This window comes from Myotis yumanensis, unplaced genomic scaffold (genome assembly GCF_028538775.1).
Source record: "Myotis yumanensis isolate MYYU_CA2020_CCGP unplaced genomic scaffold, mMyoYum1.0.hap1 SCAF_3, whole genome shotgun sequence".
Classification (NCBI taxonomy): domain Eukaryota; kingdom Metazoa; phylum Chordata; class Mammalia; order Chiroptera; family Vespertilionidae; genus Myotis; species Myotis yumanensis.
The window spans coordinates 198,312,353-198,336,191 of NW_027223754.1; the positions used below are offsets into that span (position 1 = coordinate 198,312,353).

The following is a 23,839-nucleotide window of genomic DNA, read 5'->3' on the forward strand; positions in this document are numbered from 1 at the left end:
AATGGAGAAATACTTGGTTTGATAAAGAAGAGGTTGCTAGCTCATCAGAGAGTCATTTTTGGACACTAGAGAGACAGAAGCACGGAATACAGAAAAGAGTAAGTTGCATGTAAACAGTGAGTTTAGATAATTTTGTTTAAAAGCTTAACAATGCAAAGAAGAAATAGGGCAACAACTAGTGGGGCAGGAAATAGAACTCATTTCTTAACAAGAAAGACCTATGTTGTATTAGTTTTCTATTGCTATGTAACAAATTACCACAAACCTATTATCTCCATTTTGTAGGTCAGGGCTCCTCGTGGGTTTAGCTGAGTTCTCTGCTTGGAGTCTCACAAGGACAACATCCAGGAGCCCAGCAGGCGGGGCTCTTATCTGGAGGCACTGGGGAAGCATCCACTTTCTTGCTAATTTGAGTTGCAGGCAGAATACAGTTCCCTGCAGCTAGAGAAGTGAGGTCCCATGTCCATGTTGGCTATTGGCTGGAGGCTGCTCTCCAGTCCTAGTGGCTGCTCTCCCATTTTCCCAGGTATCCCCCTGTGTCCTCATGCCAGCCACAACCAGGTGGATCCTTCTCATGTTTTGACTCTCTGGCTTTCCCTTCTACTACCAGCTGGACAAAACTCTGCTTCTAAAGGGCCCATGTGACTATATTAGGCCTTCTAGATAATCTTCCTATATTAAAGTCAATTGATGAGTAACTTTAATTGTATCTCAAACCCCCTTTTGCTATGTAACCTAACATAATCAATAGGGTAATACCATCATATTCACAGTCCTAGGGATTATGGCAGGAAATCTTTGGGGGGCATTTTAGGATTGTGCCTTTCACATATACATATCTAAAGTTAGAAAAGGATCCAAAAGCTAAAAGACCTTGAAGAAGATTTTCAGCGTCAGAATCTTATATCACACGAATTACCAATAATTAGGAAGGAAAGAAATCAAGGAAAAAGTACACCATCTTAGCCATAGCAAACAAGAAGGATGTCTTTTCTTGGAGACTAGAAGAAAAAAATGATAAAAGGGAAGAGGGGGAAGCAAAAGACAGCAGTTATGCCAACTATTTATTTCATCAAAATCAGTATCATTTTAATTTAGATACAGGAGACATATTCTCATATTCTGGGTCCTTTGAAAAAGTTCTTCCAGGTGGTTACGCCTCCCTAGAGTGACAACACCCAGTGTAGCCTTGCATATATTGGGAATTCAATTAAACACTGGTGACCATCTGATTGAGAATTCAGAGTCTGGAGTAGCTGACTCAAGACAAACATATGGCTTAGTTTCCCATCAAAGGAAAAATCAAGTCACTGTATTCCCCTCTCCCACATTGCACCTCCTTTGCAATATGGGAGAAAACATAAGTGAACTAACAAAAATAGACTATGTAACAAAGATTAGGGAATAGGCAAACTGTAGAATATAAAATTGCTATAATTTTGTGATGAAATCAGAATTCTTCAGCTGAAGATCAACACTGAAATAGTTCTTTCTTATTCACGTCAATCAAATCAATGCTTACTGAACACGGCTTCAGGATATCTAAGATAAGAAAGACAAAAGCTGAGCTCAGATCACCAAGGGTTGGGGAATAAGTGAAGTACACAAATGGTTATAATGTGAGGTTGTGTGAGGCTGAGTGACGATAGTGAAAAGTGAAGGAAAGAATTAAATATTAAATTACTTTTCACTCTATAAAAACCACATGAAGTATTTACAGACAAGAAAAACAAAAGGCTCAGATGGGTTAAAAACATTTTTTTCAGGTCATGTAGCAAGAATGTGCTAGGATATAGATTCAAATTCAGGACTGACTGACCCAAAACTCAATCTCCCCCAAAGGAGGAATAAATCATTTCAGGTTGGCTAGTTGAATAGGGGTTTAGAGGCTAGTGGAGAGAAACCTTAGAGGCAGTTATTTCAGGTAGAACTTGGAGAGATAGATACAATTTTGAAAAGGTGAGATGTTAAGGAAGGAGAACAATTTCAGAGGAAACAGCATAAAGCAAGAAGAAATTCCCATCAACATTTAGAGAACAGTAAGTAGTTCAGATCATCTACAGCACAGTCTTTACAAATAAGTATTAAATTGGACACACATTTTAGGGGCCAATATCGGGGGTAAGAGATTAGTGCATTAGTCCAGGCAAGAGTCTAAACTAGGATCTCAGCAGTTATAAAGAAGAAGAGGGACTGATGTGAGGGACAATGTGACATTATTCTATATTTAAGGAAGAAAGGAAGGGAAGTCCGAAAAATGAGCTTGTCCCACCTCCCTTTGCCTTATAGTCAAAAGGTTAGCAAACTATGGCCCATGGGCCAAACTCTGCACTTCATCTGTTTTTGTTGATAAATTTCTACTGGAACACAGCCATGTCCAGTCATTCATGAATTGCCAATGACCGCTTTTACCCTATAACAGTAAAATAACATACGGTCCATGAAACCTAAAATATTTACTTTTTAGCCCTTAACAGAAAAAAAAATGTGGACATTTTCTCTAGTCCCACACCTTGTAAACCACTGTTCCAACTCTTTGAGTAGTTTGCTCTGGTCTAAATATAAAGCTTAAGATACAGAAAACAGACTAATGGATGCCAGAGGGCTGAAAGGTTGGAGGACTGGGTAAAAAAGGTGAAGGGATCGAGAAGTACAGATTGGTAGTTACGAAATAGTCATATGGATGTAAAGTACAGCATAGGCAATATAGTCAATAATATTGTAATAACTATGTACCAGTATGGTGCCAGTTGGGTACTAGAAATATCAGGAGGAACACTTTGTAAAGTATATGATTGTCTAACCACTATGCTGTATACCTGAAACTAATACAAAATAACAGTGGATGTAAACAGTAAAATAAAAAAAGAAATTATAGCATAACACTAGAAAATAAATATGAAGCTTATATGAATATTTATTGATTGATCAATTTCCAAGGTTATCATTTTAATTTCTATTAGAGTAATTGAGAATTTGGCTCTCTTACACCATCAGCCTTCCTCCCCACTCCCGTGCTCCCCCGCCACACACACACACAAACACACACACTTTTCTCTCCCAATATATAAATACATATTTAAATCAGTAGTCAGTGTTTAAAACATCATTATGACTACATAAATATTCTTCATCACAGAGCCAGGTGGGTATAGCAATCCTACAGTGCAAAGGACAACCCTTCCCTACCCCCAGCAAAGAATTATCTGGCTCCAATGTCAACTGTCCCAAAGTTGAGAAATCCTGCTCAAAAGCTACTTTACTCTTGCCCAGTTGGCATGGCTCAGTAGGTGAACCAGGAGGTCACGGTTCGATTCCTGGTCAGGGCACATGCCCAGGTTGTAGGCTGGCTCCCCAGTGTGGGGCATACAGGAGGCAGATGATCAATGATTCTCTCTCATCATTGATGTTTCTATCTCTCTCTTCCTCCCCCTTCCTCTCTGAAATATATATATATTAACCGGTATACCTAATTTAATTGTTTTTTTAATAACTGCATAATCTCCTGATTCTTTTTTTTTTAATATAGTTTATTGATTTTTTACAGAGAGGAAGGGAGAGGGATAGAGAGTTAGAAACATCGATGAGAGAGAAACATCTATCAGCTGCCTCCTGCACACTCCCCACTGGGGATGTGCCCACAACCAAGGTACATGCCCTTGACCAGAATCGAACCTGGGACCCTTGTGTCCGCAGGCTGACGCTCTATCCACTGAGCCAAACCGGTTAAGGGCTATATAATTGTTTTTAAAAGCTACTTCACTCTTATGCTAAGACCTAAAAATAGCTCAACAATCAAGCAAAATCTGCTTTAGGCTCAAGATCGCTCCCTGACCTACTGTGTTCCCAGGCCCTGTGTCTCCCTTGACCATTGAGACTTTGCCTTTTTGCCAGCAATGCTATGGTATAGTGTTCCTCCTGACTTCTAACACACAAGACACGGTTGCCTCCCATCCAGTTCCAAAACTTAATGACTTGTTTCTCATCATGGAAAATAGAGAGACTTTAATCCTTGGTTTTCTGAACTTGGATCTCTACAGTCTGGTCTCCAACCCAACCTAAAATTAATCACCTCCCTATGTCCCAGGTGACAATATGATTTGACACTGCACATCAGAGCAGCCTTTAAAAGGTCTTCTCCTGTCTAACTGGAGTCCTGGCATTTAATCTCTTCTTTCTGTAGTCACCTTAGGGGCTGCTGCCTGTCCCTAGAACAGCCACTTATAGGTTTTAAGAGCTCATTACATGGTCACTGAAGGAATACATGAGCCAATAACCCGTAGGCTTGAGTTATAAAGAACATACATCTAGATTGAATGAATCTGAGTTCTTTCATTCAGTCACTAAAATATTTATTAAAGTACTGTGTTAGGCATTGGAAGGTGAAGGAATAAAAACTAATTCGTGATCCCTACCCTTAAATAGCTTAAAGCTTAATATATGTCAGATACGTAAATAAATAATTCATAGTTTGAGTAATTATAATCAGATTATCCCTGTTCTGTAGCTTAAAAAGAGAATAAAACCCTTTCTCAGAACTGACAGAAATAACAGTCTCAAAACAAAAGTATACAGAATGAATGAATGAGCAAATGAACAAGCAGATGGAGAAATAAGAAACTAAATACCAAACTAGTAAAGCTTTTTTTGGGTCTCAGGCAAGGTGGTATATCATGTAAATGAGAGTTTCATTATTCTACTACATCTCCTCTCATTTTCCTTAAATGTCATTCTCACTATAAATGCTAATTGGTTTAGCATCTATAACAGATTAATCTGGTGGTAGAATAATCCTATAACACAATCCATGCTAAAAAAAAAAAAAAAAAACTTTGTTTTTCAGCTTTATAGATAATGGAACTGCTGAATTGATCTAGCCCACTAGTCTGCACAGACGAGACCGATACTGGCCCAGAACACATGGTACAGCCTCTCCCTATTTTTTCAGCCAGCATCCAAAACTGATCAGTGTTTGTGCCTTATAGGTTGTTAAACAGTTTTAATGCCATGTTTGACTGGCAATTCTCTCAATTTTAGAACAACAGGCAGGGTTTTCAAGAAAAAACATCAGCCCGGGCCAGGAAGCGTCACGGGTTCGATTCCCAGTCAAGGGCATGAACCTGGGTCTGATCAGGACGTGTGCAGGAGGAAGACAATGTGTCTCTCTCACATCAATGTTTCTCTCTCCCCCCTTCCCTCTGTCCCTCCCTTAAACTCTGTCTAAAAAAGCAATGGGAAAAATTACCCTCAGGTGAGGATTAACCAAAAAAAAAAGAAGTAAAAAGGTCATAACTATATTATATTCCTCCTCTTCTAAAAGTATGAAAATACCAGTTACCAATTGGGCCAGCACCAAGAATCCACCGGTTGGACTGATTCTGTCTCTGTATAACACCTTCACTCATGACAATGTATACTGCAGCTGCACTGAGATATCTGATGCTGCAACTGAGATGACCTCCATTCCTCATGACATGAGTGACACAGAGCTGGGTTGAAACCCAAGCTCCATTGGGTTCTATCTACGTCAGTGGTTCTCAACCTTCTGGCCCTTTAAATACAGTTCCTCATGCTGTGACCCAACCATAAATTTATTTTTGTTGCTACTTCATAACTGTAATGTTGTTACTGTTATGAATCGTAATGTAAATATCTGATATGCAGGATGGTCTTGGGCGACCCCTGTGAAAGGGTCGTTCGACCACCAAAGGGGTCGCGACCCACAGGTTGAGAACTACTGATCTACATGGCCTTAAACAAGATGTTAAAGCTATTTTAAGGCCAAAGAGCATATGGGACTTTAACCACATGCAAATGTGGAAAATAATATCTTACAGGTTTGCTATGAGAATTGATAAGGAGATGATAAATCTATGAGACTAGCATATTCTAGGTGCTCAATGAAAACTAGCATTCCCTTTATTCTAATATAAATTTACTGAGCAAAATTATCTAACTCTGTTCTCTCTTTTTGCTTCATTTTCTTTAACTCCCTCTACTCTACCAACACTTCATTCTTTCATTTATTCACAGTTACAAAGAGCACAAGCCACTGCCTCTCCCACAACATCACCCAAACATCTCTGGAATCCATAGTGTAAAGTAGAAGTCATGGTTCCAAATTGGCCTTCACTCTGAAAACACTGATCTGCCTTTGTTTTAAATTGTTTCCCCCTACCCCCATTTCTGATCATTTCCTGGCACTGGGGAAAGAACAAGGGCTTGTGATCCAGGCAACATGGCTTCCAAACCCACCTATGTTGCTTACTGGCTTAGTCAAGTTACTAACTTGGTGTAGTTATTAAATTTCTCTGGGTCCCAACGTCCTGTAAACCAAAACATATGTGGCAATGAGCACAGTGGCCTAGCACATAATAGATGCTCTAAAAATGATTTAATATTTCTCAGCACTGAGGTTGCTAACCAAACCCCTGTTCTCAGCCAACAATTGCTCTCAAAGCTATAGTCCAAAAAACATGTACCAAACTATGTAACAAAAAGATATACAAAGTCCAAAGTCTGCCTTGTTCCATGGTTATTCATTTAGTTACTCAACAAATAATTTTTTGGAATGCTGTACATGTTCTAGGCATAAAACAATAACACTGTACAGGACTTTAAAATTTAACTAAGCCAAGGTTTCAGGCCTGAAGGAGTTCAGGGACTAATAGGAAGGCAAACATGCGAACAAATCATTACAATGCAGTATTTGAAGTGCTAAAAACAGGTGTGTACAAGATACAGGAATGCACAGAAGACAGAGAGCAGGCAAAGCTTTCCAAAGAGATGACTATGCTGGAATGAGACTACAAGGATGAACAGAGCATCACTGAGCACACGAGGGAAAGATGGGCATTCCAAGGGGAGCAATAGCAGGAAATCTATGAGCCTGCTAACAACACCAAGTTGTTCTACGGTTGGAGGACACTGTTGTAGAGGATTAGCAGGAAATGAGGCAGGAAGGAAGGAGCCAAATCACAAAAGACCTCAAACAACACTCCAATGAGTTTGGACTAAGCACTAGAGAGCCACAAATTTCTAAGTCAGAAAGTAACGTGTTTTAGAACAATTCCTTAACAGCAGAGGAAGGAATGAGTTGGGAGGGCTGATGTTGGAAGTGGTGGCACTGAATGGATTTAAGTGGGAAGGAAGGATGCTCTAGGGTTTCTAGCTTAGATGAATAGCACACTGCAGTCCCACTAACGCAAAGGAGCCATACAAGAAGCAGAGCAAACTGTGTAAAATAATGAACATTTCGACTTCAATATCTCCATTGAGGAGGTGACGTTCGATAGGCCACTGGGAGTAACATGTCTAGAGTACAGGATAGAGGACTAAATTAGAAATCTATATTTAGGATAGATATTAAGAATCATTAACTTTTCTTAAAACCCAGAAACATACTTTTTAAAAGAAATGTAATTTCTTTGGACTTCTCTCCCAACTTCAATTGAAAAGATTACAAATTAAAAACCGTAATTTATTGTCCATTGCATATATGTTAAATTTTAACATAAAAAAAGAAAAGGTATCAATATATTTAATGAAAAAATATAAACATTTACCAAAGTATTTTATATTCATTTATTTATCAGTTTTCTTAAGCAGTCTACTAACTAATAATACATTTCCAAAATACTGTTTCAGGACCAAAAAAAAAAAAATACAGTATGCTTCATCTTCTGAATAAACAGCATGTTTAATTTCCTGAGTAAACATTACTCATACTTGACATTGAACTGAGTCCAAAGTCACTGACGGAGTTAAGAAATTTCTAAAATCCCAGGAGCAATAAACCTCACCCAGAGAATTTAGTCAAGAGCTTATTATAAAGGACTAAAAGTCAATGTCATACCAAAATTTTAAATAACATCATGCATCCCTCTATTTAATAAATTATTTCAAAATCAGGTCACAATTGACAGACACCCTATCCTGGGCAGACGGGAGAGAGTAGATAAGCAGGGAAATTTTCCTTTTCTCTACTGAAGCATGTCCACCAACTGTCATATCTGGAAAACAGCCAAAATGAGCACTTTATTTGCAAAAAGGAACAGAAGACTCGAAGTATTAGCAAAATGTGATGCAAAATGTGGAATGTGAAGAATTCTTTTAAGATTAATATTTACAGATGTTTAGAAATAATCTTTCTAAGACATAGATTAAAAGCACAAATCCATCCATTTAACAGGCTCTAAAAGTAAAGGTAGAGCCCCTTGAATCCCTGGAGATAAACTTGATCCTCTTCTTTCAAGGCTGCGACCATCTCTCCAGGGTAAGGTTCCCTTACACACTCTGAAGACAGATGGTGGACCTCAAAGATATTTACCTGAATTAGCCAATAAATTACCTTAAGGAAACCATTGTCAACCCATGTCTCTTTCTCTTAACTTTCTTTTGGTTATGTTTCCCAACCTTGCTATTCCTTTTTCACCATAGGGCATGTTCTAGTTTCCTGGCCACATGGTTTACCACCAAAAGCTGACACAGCTGAGTTGCTGAAGGAAAACAGCTGAACTTTTAATCATAGAGGAAAGAGGAAGGGAACCTAGTAATGTTAACTGGAGAAGAAACAGAAAAACCTTGAACTTCGTCTGAATCTTTATAAACTAGTAACCCTAGATTAATGTTCTCAGTGCAGATCAGGGCCCATAGTCAACTAAGGATCACCAGTGGTTTCTAAATGGCTTTCTCACTGATCTAAAATAAATACACATTTCTTACAAAAACACACACACACACAGAATGGTAAGAGTCTGGATAATGTTTACAACCAATAACCAGGGAAAACACAAGGACAGGCATTCATTTTGAGTGATTTTACTATTGAAAATGCCCTGACAAGTATAGCATTGCTACTAACACCACTGTCACCTCAGATAAGGTGCTCAGTTGTGTCATACAATATTTTGGCTCTTTAAAGAAGTAAGGAGTAAGTTGGTGGTCTAGTTTCATTTTTCTGCATGTATCTGTCCAATTTTCCCAACACCATTTATTGAAGAGACTGTCTTGACTCCATTGTATGCTCTTGCCTCCTTTGTCAAATATTAATTGAGCATATTGGTTCGGGTCAATTTCTGGGCTCTCTATTCTATTCCATTGATCTATATGTCTGTTCTTGTGCTACTACCAGGCAGTTTTGAGAACAATGGCTTTGTAATACAGCTTGATATCTGGTATTGAGATCCCACCTACTTTGTTCTTCTTTCTCAGAATCCCTGCAGCTATTTGGGGTCTTTTTTTATTCCAGATGAATTTTTGGAGAATTCATTCTAGGTCTGTGAAATATGCCGTTGGTATTTTAATGTGAAGTGCATTGAACTAGACGACCAACTTACACCATACACAAAAATAAACTCAAAATGGATAAAGGACTTAAATGTAAGACAGGAAATCATAAAAATAATAGAGGAATCCAAAGGCAACAAAATCTCAGACATATGCTGAAGCAATTTCTTCACCGATACAGCTCCTAGGGCATTGGAAACTAAAGAGAAAATAAACAAATGGGACTACATCAAAATAAAAAGCTTCTGCACAGCAAAAGAAACCATCAACAAAACAACAAGAAAGCCCACTGCATGGGAGAACATACTTGCCAATGTTATCACCGATAAGGTTTTAATCTCCAACATTTATAGGGAACTCATACAACTTAACAAAAGGAAGAAAAACAATCCAATCAAAAAATGGGCAAAGGACCTAAATAGACACTTTTCAAAAGAGGACATTCAGAAAGCCAAGAGACATATGAAAACATGCTCAAAGTCACTAATCATCTGAAAGATGCAAATCAAAACAACAAGTAGGTATCATCTCACACTTGTCAGAATGGCTATCATCAACAAATCAACAAATGACAAGTGCTGGAGAGGACACAGAGAAAAGGGAACGCTCGTGCACTGCTGGTGGGAATGCAGACTGGTGCAGCCACTATGGAAAACAGTATGGAGTTTCCTCAAAAAGTTAAAAATGGAACTCCCATTTGACCCAGTGATCCCACTTCTAGGAATATATCCCAAGAAACCAGAAACACCAATCAGAAAGGATACATGCATCCCCCTATGTTCATACCAGCACAATTTACCATAGCTAAGATTTGGAAACAGCCTAAGTGCCCATCAGCAGATGAATGGATTAGAAAACTGTGGTACATCTACACAATGGAATACTATGCTGCTGTAAAAAAGAAGGAATTCTTTGCAACAGCATGGATGGAATGGAGAGCATTATGCTAAGTGAAATCAGCCAGTCAATGAAAGAAAAATACCACATGATCTCACTCATTTATAGATAATAAAGACCATTATAAACTGATGAACAAAAATAGATACAGAGGCAGAGCAGCATTGAACAGACTGTCCAACTACAGCGGGAAGCCCAGGGAGGGTTAGGGCGGGAAGCGGTAAGAGATCAACCGAAGGACCTGTATGCATGCATATAAGCATAACTAATGGACACAAGACACTAGGGGGTAGGGGAGGCCGGGGGAATGTCAAAGGGGAATAAAAAGGAGACATATGTAATCCTCTTTGTAATACTTTAAGCAATAAAACAAAATTTAAAAAAAAAGAAGTAAGGAAAGCATAACAAAGAGGAAGTGGGAAACATAAAGGGAAGAAAGACTTATGATTTTGTGTTTTCTCATTAAGTTCACAAAATCGTCAAGGTAAAAAATATTTTTCCACATACCCCTTTTCTGAAATTTTGTCCCCTTTCCCCTCTGAACAATCAGGTTGTGCCCAAAGCAACCAGCAGCCCCACATATGCTCCATGATTTTGTCACCCAGATCCTTGCTACCTTGATTCCCAGTCTTTCCAACTCCTGGCAGTTCAATTTCTCCTTGATTTTATGAGGTCTATATATTCCTATAAAACCCCATTTCCCCAGAGATTTTAAGATGGCGGCATAGGTAAACGCTTGTACTTGCCACCCCCCCACAACCACATCAAAATTACAACTAAAATACAGAACAACCATCATCCAGAACCGCTGGAGAGCTGGCTGAATGGAAGTCCTACAACTAGAGAAGTAAAGAAGAAAGTGCACTGAGACTGGTAGGAGGTATAGAGGCACAGAACAGGCTGGTCTGGCACCCACATGTGCTGTTTTTTCAATCGGGAGGGAGGTCGTCTCTGATGAGGTCGCCTGGAGGAGCAAGGGGTCCCAGCCTCACACAAGCCCCCCAGCCCAGGTTCCCAGAACTGGGAAAAGAAGTCCCTTCTGGCAATAAGAACTATGGGCTGTAAAAACCAGTGCAGATTGGGGCTCAGTGGCACAGAGGTTGCTGGAGACCCAGCTGTTTCTCTTAAAAGGCTGGCACCACAAATTGAACTTACAAGATCCCGCTTCCTCTGAGCTCCAGTAACAGGGCGAGCCTTTGGAGAACACAGACACATGCAAGGAGGAACTGGATTTTCTGGCATCAGGGCAGGAACTCAGGGGTGGCTTTCTTCCAGACAGAGGTGCTTGCAGGGATCATTGTCCCTATGCTGTGACCTCCCTGGTCTCAGGGCTGACTGGCAGCCGTTTCTGTTTGCTCCACCCTGGTGATTCTCTAAAACCCTTCCTCATCCAATTTACAACCTCACCCAAGCTGTGTGCAGTGGCTTTTGCATATGAATGACTTGTCCTTGCTCAGACTAAAATCTCTCAAACAAGTTGTAGCTGGGTCAGGGAGTCTCAAACCCATCAATAAAAGGCCCAAGACCTAGCATCAACACCAGCCTGCCTGGGCACTTCCAAACCCAATACAAAAAGGAGGAATCTGCAGATCTCTCTGTAGCTCCTGCTGGGTGGCCCCAGGCAGTGGCTGACTTTGAACCTCTCTAGAAACCCAAGCGTCAGTGTACCCAGTGGTCAGTGTCAGACCAAACCAGATTACAACTCTACACATCCATAAAAACACACTCAAGGGGAAGACTCAGTGAGCACCAAAGCCCCACTGAAGCAAATCTTGCTCCAAAGGGGTGTCTACTGCACAGCAGCTTTCCCACTGTAGTCAGAGCTGGTCCTCACAGCCAATTGACCTGGAGGTCAATTGGGAGGTCAATTCCTCCCAATGCCACCAACAGCAATCAAGTCTCAATAACAACAAGACTGTGCTCACAGCCCACAAAGCAGTGCATCTGGAGCTCCCAGCTCAGGTGACTGGGGAGGCTGAGCCACTGGGCTCTAGAGAACACCTACTACACAAATCCACTCTACCAACTCAAGGAGACATAGCAGCACTATCCAATACATAGGAACAAACACAGGGAAGAAGTCAAAATGCAGACAAAGAAACATGTCATAAATGAAAGAAATGGAAGAAAACAAACTACTGGATATAGAGTTCAAAACCATGGTTATAGAAACTTCCAAAAAAATGCAAAAGGGCCAGTCAGAAATTAAGCATACACTGACTGAAATAAACAATAATATCCAGGGATTCAACAGTAGAGGATTCTGAGAACCAAATCAACGATTTGAAATATGAGGAAGCAAAAAACACACAACCAAAAGAGCAAAAGGAAAAAGAATCCAAATATATGAAGATAGTGTAAGGAGCACCTGGGACAACTTCAAGTGTACCAAAATTCTCATTATGGGGGTGCCAGAAGAAAAGAGAGAGCAAGATATTGAAAACCTAGTTGAAGAAATAATAACAGAAAACTTCCCCTATCTGGTGAAAGAAATAGACTTACAAGTCTAGGAAGCATAGAGAGTCCCAAACAAGAGGAACCCAAAGAAGACCACACCAAGACACATCAACATTAAAATGCCAAGAGCAAAAGACAAAGAGAGAATCTTCAAAGCAGCAAGAGAAAAGCAGTTAGTTATCTACAAGAGAGTACCCATACAACTGTCAGCTGATTTCTCAACAGAAACCATGCAGGCCAGAAGGCAATGGAAAGAAATATTTAAAGTGATGAACAGCAAGAACCTACAACCAAGATTGCTCTACCCAGCAAAGCTATCCTTTAGAATTGAAGGTCAGATAAAGAGCTTCACAGACAAGAAAAAGCTAAAGGAGTTCATCACCACCAAATCAGTATAAGAAATGTTGAAGGGTATTCTTTAAGAAGAGGAAGAAGAAGAAAAAGAAAAAAAATCAAAAATATGAACAACAAAATGGCAACAAATACATACCTATCAACAATTAGAATCCAAAAATCAAAATAAACAAATAAGAAATCTAATAAAGAGAATAAACTGGTGAATAAAATATAATCAGAGCCATGGAAATAGAACAGATTGATGATTCTCAGAGGGAAGGAGGGTGGGAGGTGGGAAGAGATTAAACAAAGATCTTATATGCATATACTGTTATGCATTGCCTCTGGACACAGACAATAGGGTGGTGATAGCCTGGGATGGGGGAGAGGGGCAATGGGGGAAAAAAAGAGGGATATCTGTAATAATCTCAACAATAAAGATTTAAAAAAAAAAAAACATTTCCCACCCTGGCCTTTGTGGCTCAGTCGTCCCATACACCAAAAGGCTGAGGGTTCAAGTCCCGGTCAGGGCACATACCCAAATTGCGGGTTCTATCTCCAGTGGGGGGTGAGGACAGGGAGCAACAGATCGATGGATGTCTCTCTCTCTCTCTCTCTCTCTCTCTCCCTCTTCTTCTCCCTTCCTCTCTCTAAAATCAATAAAAAACATATCGGGTGAGGATTATTCAAAAACAACAACCCATTTCCTTGTAAAGAGCAAGCAAGCAAGACTTCCAAGAAAGGTCACAGTAGACACGGCTCTTGTACTCTTTTCCTCAACTCCTTTCTATCAGAGAAACAACATTTGAATTACATTTCTGAGAAAACAGTATCACCCAGTTCCACATTCAAGAGTTTCGTTAAGATAATGAATCGATTAGGTAATATATTGGACAGATACTGTGTGGTCCCTTATTCTGCTAATGAATAAATAGTACCGTAACTGCAAAGCCAAGATACAAAAAGAAATACTATGAAAAGGTCATATGTTCTGAGAGGTGCTGATGACGATAAGAAAAGGTAAGAAGGTAAGGAAAGAGGAGGAACCATGATCTCTTTAGATCCTGAGAGGGTACCTTGCACATTAAGCATGCTGTTTACTAGTAAATCCAGGCCTGTTTCATTCCTTCTGAGGGAGTAAAACCAAAAATGTTATCATCTTTCCACTGAGCTTGTTTTCCCAGACCTAGAAAAGGACAGCACAACTGATAATACTGCCTGCTGCTTATTTTTTCTTAAACTTGGCATCAAACGCCAAATGGTCCTTTAAAGGACAGAATACAACTGCAATGAATGATTGTTACAAAGCTCCCAAACTACTGTTTCCCAATTTTTTCAAATAAAAAGGGTATTTTTCAGCTATATCAAAATGCTTACTAAAGAGCTTCAAGGAAGTTTCTTTGTTTAGATTTGTTTCTAGAAATTATGGATTCCTGGTAGTAATTTAAAGTCTGGAAAATCCCCAGTATAAATTATTTACTGCCCTGGTTCCTTTAGACCAATAATGATTTTTATAAGACCTATGCAGATTGACCATATTTTAAAATATATTTGGTCAATTTCCTGACATATTGTTTCTGTGACATTTTAAAAATCATAGTGGGAATATCACGTAACAAGAAATACCTACTTGCTGAAATCTTTCTATCAAATTCTGCAAACTCAACTTCCTTGGTAAATGACAGTTACTATCTTGGTGCTTTTATAACTCTTCTTTTGCATTATCATCATCTTACTAAAATTCTTGAGAAGGCATTTCACTGACAATTATGATAAAGACTTTCAGCTAAACAGCAAAAATTATATAAAGATTTTCTGTCTCTCAGTCAATCTAGAGGCCTACTACATATCCACAACAATATACAAGAAAAAAAAAAAAAAGCTCATAAAAAGAAAATGCAACATACTGACCAGCCTATCAAATTATCACATCTTTCCTCCAAAGTGCAAGGAGAAATAGTGTCCAGAAAAAAGTGCCACATAATACCCAAGCTTTGGTCATCATCTCCATGTCACCTAGAATTTTTTTATTTTTTTTATTTTTATTTTTATTTTTTTTAAATATATTTTTTTATTGATTAAGATATTACATATGTGTCCTCATACCCACGTTACCCCCTACCCCCCCCCTCCCGCTCATGCCCTCACCCCGCCCCCCATTGTCCGTGTCCATTGGTTAGACCTATATACTTGCATGTAAGTCCTTTGGTTGATCTTTCCCCCTTACCCCCGCCCTCCCCTACCTTCCCTCCAAGACCCGACAGTCTAATCAATGCCTCTCCGGCTCTGGATCAGTCCTTGTTCATCAGTTTATGATGTTCATTATATTCCACAAATGAGTGAGATCATGTGGTATTTATCCTTCTCTGACTGGCTTATTTCACTTAGCATAATGCTCTCTAGTTCCATCCATGGTGTGGCAAATGGTAAGAGTTCCTTTTTCTTCTTCCTCTTCTTAAAGAATACCTTTCAGCATTTCATATAATGCTGATTTGGTGGTGATGAACTCCTTCAGCTTTTTCTTATCTGTGAAGCTCTTTATCTGACCTTCAATTCTGAATGATAGCTTTGCTGGATAAAGTAATCTTGGTTGTAGGTTCTTGGCATTCATCACTTTGAATATTTCTTGCCACTCTCTTCTGGCCTGCATGGTTTCTGTTGAGAAATCAGCTGACAGTCGTATGGTACTCCCTTATAGGTAACTGGCTTTTTTTCTCTTGCTGCTTTTAAGATTCTCTCTTTGTCTTTTGCTCTTGGCATTTTAATTATGATGTGTCTTGGTGTGGTCCTCTTTGGATTCCTTTTGTTTGGGGTTCTCTGCGCTTCTTGGACTTGGAAGTCTATTTCTTTCACCAGGTAGGGGAAGTTTTCTGTCATTATTTCTTCAAATAGGTTTTCAATATCTTGCCCTCTCTCTTCTTCTGGTACCCCTATAATTCTGATGTTGGTACGCTTGAAGTTGTCCCAGAGGCTCCTTACACTATCTTCGTATTTTTGGATTCTTTTTTCATTTTGCTTTTCCGGTTGGGTGTTTTTTGCTTCTTCGTATTTCAAATCTTTGACTTGATTCTTGCGATCCTCTGGTCTGCTGTTGGGAGTCTGTATAATATTCTTTATTTCAGTCAGTGTATGCTTAATTTCTAGTTGGTCCTTTATCACAACATCAAGGGTCTCACTAGATTTCTTGAGGATCTCACTACATTTATCGGCGGTTTCCATAAAATTCTTGAAAAATCTTAGAACCATGGTTTTGAACTCTATATCTAGTCGTTTGCTGTCCTCCATTTCTGTCATTTGTGACCTGTTTCTTTGTCTTCGCATTTTGTCTGCTTCCCTGTGTTGGTAGAGTGGTTTTGTGTGCTAGGTGTCCTACAGGGCCCAGTGGCTCAGCCTCCCCAGTTACCTGAGGTGGACACTCTTGGTGCACCCCCTTGTGGGCTTTGTGCACAGTCTTGTAGTTATTCCTTGATTGTTTTAGGTGTCACTGGGAGGAATTGACCTCCAGGCCAATTGGCAGTGAGAATCAGCTGTGTCTGCAGTGGGAGAACTTCTGTGCTGAAGACACCCTTCTGGGGCAAGACTTGCTTCAGTGGGGCTTTGGTGCTCACTGAGTCTGCCCCCTGAGTGTGTTCCTTATGAATCTGAGGAGTTGTAATCTGGATGGTCCCACTCTCACCACTGGGTACACTGGCTCTTGGATCTAAGGAGGTGCTAATTAAGCCTCTTCCTGAGGTTACCCAGCAGGAGCTACGAAGAGATATGCAGATTCCCCTTCCTTTTTTGGGGGTTTGGGGGTGCCCAGATGAGGCCCAGCTGAGAAGCAATGCAAGCTGCTGTGGGGCCTTGGGCCTTCTCTTGGAAGTTCTGGGTCTGTCTGGCCCAGCTGCAATTTGTTAGGTAGTTGTCAGGTTGCAAAGGACCCGGGCATTCATATGCAAAAGGCTTTGCAGCAGCCTGGATGGGGTGGGGTCTCGGAATCAACAGGGCGGAGCAAGCAGCTATGGCTGATTCTCAGCCCTGCCCTAAGGGGCCGAAAGTCTCAGTGTCCCTAATTGCTGCCAGCACCTCTGAGGGAAAGCCACCCTCAAGTTCCGAGTTCTGCCTGCTGCCAGACCGTCCAGTTTCTCCCCGTATGAGTCCTGGGACCCCAGAGATTTCCCAGAACCGGAGTTCAGAGCAGTCGGGAGCTTGTGACTCCCTCCCGATTCAAAAAGACAGCCTCGTCGTCAGGTGCCCGCCCCTTTCCGCGTGCGCCAGAGCCTCCGTACCTCTGCACTTTACTTTCGTAGCTCCTCTGAGTCTGTGTGCTCTTCTCTTTCCTTCTAGTTGTAGAATTTCCACTCAGCCAGCCTTCCTGTGGTTCTGGATGATGACCGTTCTGTCTTTTAGTTGTACTTTTGAAGTTGTTGTCGGAGGCAGCAGTTTCCGGTGTTTTCCTATGCCGCCATCTTGGTTTCTCCCACCTTGAATTTTTTTAAAACCTATCTTTCATTGATTTCAGAGAGAATGGGAGAGGGACAGATAGAAACATCAATGATGAGAGAGAATCATTGATCAGCTGCTTCCTGCACACCCCCTACTGGGGATTGAGTCGGCAACCCCAGGCATGTACCCTGACCGGGAATGGAACCATGACCTCCTGGTTCATAGGTTCAATGCTCAACCACTGAGCCACGCAGGGCAGGCTGTCACTAGAATTCTTGCCCTAGCTCAGTGGTCGGCAAACTCATTAGTCAACAGAGCCAGATATCAACAGTACAACGATTGTAATTTCTTTTGAGAGCCAAATTTTTTAAACTTAAACTATATAGGTAGGTACATTCAACTTTAAATTCACGGTTTTCGTCTTCTGTTTTTCTTTGCTTCTCCTTTGTAGCCATCTCAAACAGGGCACCTAAAAAAATGTTTCATTTTATAATAGTAAAGCCACCAACACAAAAGAATTACAATTCTTAAATTGATGACAAAAATACCTAAAGGATTTGCAGCTGGTTGGAAAAATACAGGCAACTTTATGCTTCGAGTAGGTACCTTTGTCACCTGCGCGCGATTTGCAGACACGACTAGCACTAACCACTGCACATGAGACTGCTGACTGACTGGCTCACTCAACTCGTGCATGTATCACGCGTGCCTCCCCCGCGCTGCGTATCCCGCAGCCCACCTGCGCCAGTCTCCCATCACCCCCCACTTCTTCTAACACCACTTCTTCAAAATAGACTCGCCCAGGCCGAAAACCGACTTCTGCACATGGACCACAAAGTTTCCATCGCACTGTACGTGTGCGCCCATACGTGGTATTTTGTGGAAGAGCCACACTCAAGGGGCCAAAGAGCCGCATGTGGCTCGACAGCCGCGGTTTGCCGACCACTGCCCTAGCTGATTTGGCTCAGTGGATAAAGCATCGGCCTGTGAACTGAAGGGTCCCAGGTTTGATTCCAATCAAGGGCAACACGCCCACGCTGTGGGCTCAATCCCATTAGGGAGTGTGCAAGAGGCAGCCAATCAATGATTCTCTCTTATCATTGATGTTTCTCTCTCTCTCCCCCTCTCTCTCTTCCTCTCTGAATTCAATAAAAATATATTTTTAAAAAATTTAGACTTCTTAATTGCCCAACACAAGGGTATAGGCATGGCTGACTTGGAGAAATTTATCACCATCACCATCATTGTCACCATTAAATAAAAATAAGAGCATTATGTTACTCTCCTCTTCCACTTCCTCTTCCACTCTTTTCCTTCTTCACTTCCCTCCTCTTCCTGAACAATTCCACCCATAAGCCCATTAAGTAGGGCAGAGAAAGATAGGCGTCCATACTAGAGGCAAGAGTGAAGTGACAGAGCCGGAGCCAGGGGAGGAGAATGTCCATATTGGGGGAACTGAGCATGGGGTGTCAGAACTTAAGCACATTAGAGAGGGCACCCTATAGGGGTGTGCATGAAATGAGAGGGTCAGAGCTCACGTAGGGTGGCAAGGGTATCCACGTGGTGGTGGCAGAAGGGAACATCCAGACATGGGGTGTCAGAGTCCAAACAGGGTGAAGAGGGCACCACATGCAAAGGTGGCCCAGTGCAGGGGTTAGACCCCAAGCAAGACAGAAAGGGTATCCCTCTGGGGATAATCTGGCGTAAGGAGTCAGAGGCAGAAAAGGGCAAGACGGTGTGTGTGTAGGAGACCTGTCCCTGCTCGTAATGTTCACTTTAATCACTTGTTTACGATAATGTCTATCAGGTTTCACATACAATTGCTTTTTCCCTTTGCACTGGCTATTTTGCGGAGAGGAACATTCAAACTATGTGAATATCCCATTCTTCATTATTAATTTTGGTACTTAAACTGTCCCAGACTTTGCGAGTTCAAGTCCCTTCGTGCTGGCTTTTAGAGTCATTCTTTGAGCATTTTTTTTTTTTTTTTTTGGCATTTTCTCTGCTTCAGTCCTAGATCAGTCATTTTACCAAGAAACCAGAGTTCCTTTTATCGAAAAATGGTCATTAAGGGCTAAGATTTGGGTACTAGTTATGCCCATCAGTGAAAACAATATATTCGCACACACAAATACACGTTTATATCTACATTTATTGAAAGCAATGATTCGTCCATCTCCACAGGCAGGATTCATTTTTGTTTCTCCCTTCCTATATTTGTAATTTCCTTCTCCAATGGTGAGAAACTTGGGTTCTGTTCTCGTTAGTAGGTACAGTCATTTGCTACATCCTGCCACAGGTAACCAATCCTCTCCATCCGCCACTCAGGCTTTGCCACCATGCTAGGCTGAGATGCCCTTCCCCCAGATTGTCAGTCTGGTAAACTCCTATTCATCTAACAAGATTCAAGAATCACCTCCTCTTTGAAGTGTCCCCTGATTATTCCTCTCAGATAGAAATAAAGGTATCTCCTTGCTCCTCATGCTCCTGTAGCATTGTTTGGTACTTGCATTACAGCAAATACCACGTATATTTTTTAAGTCTTTTATTTTTATTGAATTCATTGGGATGACATTGGTTAATAAAATTATATAGGCTTCAGATGCACAATTCTATAATAGATCAACTGCATATTGAATTGTGTGATCACCACCCCCAATCAAGTCTCCTTCCTGTATCACAGAGTATTTTAACTCTTTGTTGACAGAGCTGTCCAATTACTCTACAAGTACTAGAGGGCAGAGAGAGATGATCTGATTCAGTTTTAGGATCCTCATGGTACTCAATAAATACTAGTTAAAATAAATAGTAATCGTTCTTTGCTATCACTGTCCTTAGGTCAGTTCCCTATAAAATCCTGGCTGACGTTGATTAGTTGGATAGTAGTTGGTTCATTGAGTAATAAATTCTGGTCTTACTACACAGCATAAAACTTACCACTGGAAAAACTTACAGGAGATCGTTTTAGCATTGTTCCTAATTCTTCATGTTCTCTGATAGGTCCTCAAAGTTTCCATCGACCTTCAGAGTGAGAGACCACTCTGTTCACTAGCCAAAGCAAGCCCACGGGAAGCAACTCTGTCCTGGGCTGCCCCACTGCTGGCGTTTATCATTCCTGCTGCTCACCTCCGATACACTCCCACTCACTCCCATGTCTCTACACTAGCAGTAAAACAGCTATACAAAACAGGGAGACTTCTGTAAGTAAATATAGCAGTGTTTCAGTATTTTCAAAACGCAAGATACTATATTTAGCCTACTCGTGATACATAAAACATTTCAAATGCAGATTAGGAACTACAGGTATCAAACAGAGACGCCAAGTGGCTAAACAGTAATTAAGGCACAAACAAAAGAAGAAAGAAGACTGTAATGTGGAAGAATGGTAACTGGGATCCAGGGGCCAGAACTCCCAATGCCTTCCTTGTAAAGTAAAACATAGGTTTATGCAATAACTAGACACTGAAGTCAACCTGCAACATGAAATTTTTTTTTTAAAAAGCAAGAAAATGCATTTAAAAGAATTTGAATCTCAAACCACATTAGATATTAAAGCTCTTGTACAATTGCACTCCATATCTTTGTCACCTGTGATCATATCATAAACATATACACCTAAGGAATAACTTCTTCCGCAAATAGGCAAACAACATGCCATTTGCTGATATCCGAGATGTGTATATAGTATAACAAATACCCAATAAAAAGACTACAAAAGTAGCAAAATGGCTTTTCCAGCACCAGCCCCTATGTTATCCCATTTCTCATGTCTCCAATGAGAAGGAAGGATAAATGACCACCTTTTCCAACCCCCTCTCAAAAATCTGACAAAATCGCAAAATCAACTCCCTCCTACAAGAGCCCCCAAGATTAACTAGTTTAGTCTAAAGTTATGTTTCCTCTTTAAATGAAAATGTTAAAAGAGCTTCCTCTTCCTAAATGCATATATCAATCAATCACACTTCAGTATGAATTAACTGTCAGCTCCCACAAATAGTTTATGGTGGTTGTGTAAAGCTGAAAAGTGAGGACACGGAGTCCATGAGGTTAGAAATTAACATTGAGGGAGGCAGGAAACTAGAGATGATGAAAGCAAACTCTGTAAACTCAGTTTTGAGGGTTCAATATCCGTTCTTCGTAATCTACTTCTCACTACGCAGCCCATTCCCGCTTTCCCTTAGGAGAGGAACAGTTGGCACAAAAACTAGAGCCAGGGTGAACTTGTAGCAATTAGAATGGAGATGAGGCTTTCTTTCTAGAAAACTATTTGGGCAGGAAGAGTCAGAGGAAATATGGTGTGGGGAACAGAAATATCAAGCAGGCAGAGAGAAATGAGGTTGGCTGTTTATGCTCACATCCATCACTCAAGATTTGTTCAAAGAACGGTGACAAGTCTAGGCCGATTGTTTCAGCTCACTTAACTAGAAGTAATTAACCACTTTAAGTAAAGCTGCCCTCACAACATACTGGAACCCAGATAACTCCATAGCACAACTGAAGCAAAGTTCAATTTTCAGACAGATTCATGAAGACATCCTGCTAAATGAATCACACAATTTCGCCCGGCTGGTGTTGCTCAATGGTGGAGCATCAGACATGAACTAGGACAGTGATGGCGAACCTTTTGAGCTCGGCATGTCAGCATTTTGAAAAACCCTAACTTAACTCTGGTGCCGTGTCACATATAGACATTTTTTGATATTTGCAACCATAGTAAAACAAAGACTTATATTTTTATTTTATATATTTAAATGCCATTTAACAAAGAAAAATCAACCAAAAAATGAGTTCGCGTGTCATCTCTGACACGCGTGTCATAGGTTCGCCATCACTGAACTAGGAGGTCACAGATCAATTCCCGGTCAGGGCACATGCTGGGGTTGTGGACTCGATTCCTGGTGGGAAGTGAGCAGGAGGCAGCCAATCGATGTTTCTCTCTCATCGATGTCACTATCTCTCTATCCCTCTCCCTTCCTCTCTCTAAAATCAACAAAAATATATTTTAAAAAATAAAATAAATAAATCACACCATTTCAGTCCTCACCCAGACTGAACACAGATTTAGAGACCACTTGCTGTCCTGTTCATGCGAAAGAAGAAAACTGGACTCTACGGAGAGTCCCTGGGTCTGTGTTACACAAGGAAGTTCCCCGGGTTTTCACCTGGCATTGTGCCTCTGCCCGCCATATGGTTCACAGGACCGTGTCATCACGTACATAAGAACGAAGTGGAACACAGATGAATCTTCTGTGCAAATTCTGCTTTTCCAGATATAAAATATTCTCTCATATCAACCTATGATGAATCACCAACTCATCGTATTTTAATAAAACCATGCTGCAAAATGTTCAAAATGGAAACCAAAGGCAGACGAAGTATGCATTAAATGTTAAATACCTTCAAGTTTTGAAGGCTGAAATTAGTCTTTTCTAATATTTCACTTGAATTATAGTCAGCTTCCATTTCTAGTTAAATACGGAAGAATGTTCTATAACAGGCTACTTGAAAGAATTTTTCAAAACGACCCCAAATGCATAATTAAGTAAACTCTTTCATTCTACAACTGATCTAATCATGTTGTGTTTACCACCACGTGAGGGGTTAAATGGCTAAAGTTGGTAGACACGCTACTGAATATTGTAAGCTTCTGCATTAACATCAGTGAAGACCTGCTCCACCCTTCTGTCAACTGTAAGGAACCACTGAGACACACGAGGCATTGGGCGATGTAAGAATGGACAAGGTGCGTAGTAGTCACGGGCCGGTTGTCCTAATTCCCTGCTACACATCAGCCTCACCGTTTTGAAGAGGGAGCTGAAAACCCTGCTTAGGAGAGAAAGAGGTCAATACCAAAATTCCCTCTCTCCCTCCTCACTCCCCATCATGCAGCTGGCACTGTTCGCGCTGGCAGACACAGTTCCCTGAACATAATGGTGCAATCACCGCTTCAAACATCATTACTATCTAAAATAGATAACCCACTTGCAAGTTGACTATTTTTATAGATACAACATTTTCATGCCGTTTCACTGCTCTATTTGTGATTTATTCTACTTAACCGATGCAGTTTCCCTGGAAGTATCTTCTATCAGAGCCTCCATAACCACAGTTGTTCAAATAGTTGTGGAAATTACAATGCTTCCAAGTTGCCTCTTATCTCCTTGTACTCGTCAACAAAAACTTCATGAACAGGATCCTGAATCTAAAAAAAAAAAATTCATAAGCTATCTGGTTTGTATGTGTTTGGTGACCAGAAGGTTTTTTTCCTCCACTTACTGAGCTATTTTTTCCCATAGGGATCTTGAGGACTGGATTCTTGATGTTCAACAAGAACTTATTGAACACATATTAGTAAGATACACTTTCACTAATGGCTCCTTGAGGCATTAAGAAAATCAAGTAAATCTGAGGCATTCACAAACTTTTTATTACTTTA

General features: G+C 40.6%; 1 protein-coding gene across 5 annotated transcripts in view; it reads right to left on the reverse strand.

Moving 5' to 3' along the window:
* Positions 1-23,839, reverse strand: part of ANKS1B (ankyrin repeat and sterile alpha motif domain containing 1B) — a 792,232-nt gene that overhangs the window by 762,832 nt on the left and 5,561 nt on the right. The window lies entirely within an intron of this gene.